This window comes from Musca autumnalis, unplaced genomic scaffold (genome assembly GCF_047663935.1).
Source record: "Musca autumnalis isolate F117 unplaced genomic scaffold, ASM4766393v1 scaffold_5, whole genome shotgun sequence".
Taxonomy (NCBI): Eukaryota; Metazoa; Arthropoda; class Insecta; order Diptera; family Muscidae; genus Musca; species Musca autumnalis.
In genome coordinates this window covers 60,888,698-60,891,927 of record NW_027412088.1, presented here as the reverse complement: position 1 = coordinate 60,891,927, position 3,230 = coordinate 60,888,698, and the positions used below count along the sequence as shown (strand labels likewise).

The following is a 3,230-nucleotide window of genomic DNA, read 5'->3' as shown; positions in this document are numbered from 1 at the left end:
TCCACTTCGGGGACCTTTTGTGTTTGTCTCATAGCGCTTGTGTTGTAGCCATCGTCTTGCGTCGGCAGTGTAGAATCACTGAAACTTTTATTAAAAAGGAAGGGATCGTTGCATCCAATCCACTCTGTGTCATCAGCATCCACATTGCCTGACCCAGAAAGCAATTCTGTGTTCCGTGCTAAGAAAAAATAACATGTGTGAACATACTCATTGATTAGAATTTGTTTAAGAACCTGCAAGAATCTCCTTTTCTGAATATATTGACAAATTTACATAAGAAAACATTTGCAAAATCAGTAGATTCTTGCAGGTTATGGAACAGATCAAAAATTATATGTCGATAATACCTAATATGTATTTCCTTATACGATATTTGAAATTTTGTGGCGAAGGGTGATCATATAGGCCACCTCTACTTCGAATTGCCCCAAAGAAGTGTTCAATTACGTCCTGATTCAGGCGTCGGGTAAGAATATACTTCATATTATACTTTTGTAAGTATTCATATAACATCATCAAGGCATTGTTCGAAAGTAAAATTCCTTTCTGGAATATTGCCAGACTATTCCTGTACGGCACAATTGGCACAGACATAATTTTATTGGTTCTGTCCAATATTTCTTTTTGTTTATCGATTTTGTTTCCAAATGGTTCCTTATAAATTGAAACATATTAATAACATACAGATGCAAAAGATGTTTTCAAAATCAGTTAGTTACTTACCTTTCCAATTAGGCCGAAGGAATTTGATGACGAGTTGTGAATGTCAAATCAATCGTTAATTAGCTGTATAAACTCAGCAGTAGACTCAGCATTATATAAATTGAAGCCTAACGAATGACAGTGTTTAATGGCATTTGCAGTTGTGTTAGAGAACAACTGAGCGGCCAATTTGACCTTCTGCCTCGCTGAATGTAAAATCTTTATTAAAACATATTTGATATTTCTTATTATTGTGCGCTTACCTGCTCCTCTAACTGTTAGGTGATCTTCGCTTAATTTATAGGTGATGGACATATCAGATTGATTAGTATATTTCAATAAGTCGGATATGGTCCTCGATGTTATGAACTCGTCGTTTATGATAAAACCTGAATCCAGAAAGTGATTCCTAATAAGCTTCAAAAGGTGAGGAACGTCAGCAAATGTGAACACCTTATCGTCCGAATTTGAAGGATGTGGGAACCATGGCTTATCTATATAAAAATGTCAATAATTAAAAACTTTTTTTAGTAATTATGATGATTGATTTTAAATTTAACCTAAATAATGAGGGGAATGAAAATGAAATTTGATTGAAATGGGATGAATACTAAGCGATAAAAATGATGTCATGCAAAATTATAAATGAAAAAATAACAATGTAGGTGATGCAATCCTTATTCTAAGACATTTTTAAGTCTTTTTTAATTACCGATTGTTTGTTACGGAGATATCCAAGAAAAAAACGATGACATCATATTAGCCCTTTGTTAAAGTGTGTGCTATGTTTGTCGTGTGACTTCCGGTGCCAAATACTTACTTGGAGTTGAGCCCAAAGTTCTCCACAACTTACGGTTTGTTGATCCCATATCGCAAACTGTAGCCACTACTGTGTATCCGACATCCTTTAAAATTGAAATTATTTTCAATAGTATTTCCTTGGTCATTTTACAATCGAAGTCGTAAAAAATCGGTTGTTTCCACGACTTCATTATACCACGTGCAATTACGACCTGCACATAATTTGCCGGTTGCCGTACGAAATCATTATGCACGTCGTACTCATAGGTTTCCATCACCTTCATCTCGTCGAATGCAAGCAGACAGATTTTTTCCTCTGAAGATAGGTAGTCGACCTGCCGCATTACTTCAATACATGACCACAATATACCTTCTGACGTGTTTATTTTCTGGCACCATTTTTGCAGAGTGGAAACGGAAGGTAGCGGATAACCTTTTTGGTATAAGTGGTTGTAAGCTCTGGGCCCAGCAGCGTGTATGCAAATTGCGCTTGATATGTCTTTCCATCCCCACTTTACCGTTGTATGAGATGTCAATTTTCGCATTTGGCCATCGGTGAAAATAGTTTTTAAGCGATCCAGCGCCGTGTTACTTTCTAATAGCTCCGATTTCAGTTCCTTATTTTCCTTTTTCAGGCATTCTACCATATTCAAAAGTCTGTCATACTCCGGTGCAAAAATTACTGGGCTATAAGGAAGTATGTTATCATTTATCTATTCTAATATTTGAATAATTACCTGGTCTGCGTTTCCAGGTCTTTAAACACCTTGGGCTGTTTTCTTGGTGGTTTTCCGTTATTGTTGGGAGCATTTTCCTTCGGTTGTTTTTTTCGTTGTTTTGTTGGTTTAGGAATATTTTCTGGCAAAGGCAAATTAATATCGACGATGTCATGTTGCTCATTATTTTCCACGACAGGAATAGGACGCAGCGGCATACTATTGAATAAAAACTGTAATTTTGCAGATATACACAATACTGCATCATTCTTACCTGGTGTTTGTTGAATGTGTCAAGACCATCAGTGGTTGCCGTATTTCTGGCTGGGCAATTGGTAGGAGCTTTAATTGTTTACCAGATTTTATTACATGGTTCATATTAAAATGATCAGAGCAAACAAACGATGTAGGTGCAAGATCTACATGGCAGTTTCTACCCCAAATTGCCCTTTTGTACACGTCTTTTGGGACGGAGAAAAAACTGACATTTCCAGTCAATTCGTTTTTTTTGCACACCTTGCAGACTTTCATTTTTACATAAATACAACTTTCTTTTCAATAAAAAAACACAAAACACTTAATTAATAATAGATCTGGCGCAAAACACTGTATTTTTAATATTAATAGATCTGCAAAAAAACACATTATTTTTATTCGCTAACAATTTTAAATTGTGTATACCATTTTCAACATAACTGTAAAATATTTCATTTTGACATTTTCTTCGCGGCGAATTGAAAATATAAACAAATATATTTTGACAGATTGAAACCTATCAGCTGGTCACTTTACGTGACCTTATTAATAGATCTTGTCTCCACTAAAAACCGTCAACATAGATCCATGTTTTGGTATAGGCCTCATATAACGGTACCTCCCGATTTTTGGTATTTTGAGGATTTTAACTAAAATTGTTCACCGAACTACCTGCAACTTGACAGTTGAGGATCCTAGTACCTCTCGATTTTCGATATTTTGAGGATTTTAGCTACATCAAAACATCTCAACCAA

At 35.5% G+C, this 3,230-nt stretch overlaps 1 long non-coding RNA gene across 1 annotated transcript; it reads right to left on the bottom strand.

Moving 5' to 3' along the window:
- Nucleotides 1–813: 813 nt before the first annotated feature.
- On the bottom strand, nt 814–1,546 carry LOC141406622 (uncharacterized). Its single transcript, XR_012413450.1, has 3 exons — nt 1,415–1,546; nt 966–1,196; nt 814–908 (listed from the first exon to the last, which is right to left on the bottom strand). It is a non-coding gene; the product is annotated as an uncharacterized lncRNA (long non-coding RNA).
- Nucleotides 1,547–3,230: the final 1,684 nt, after the last annotated feature.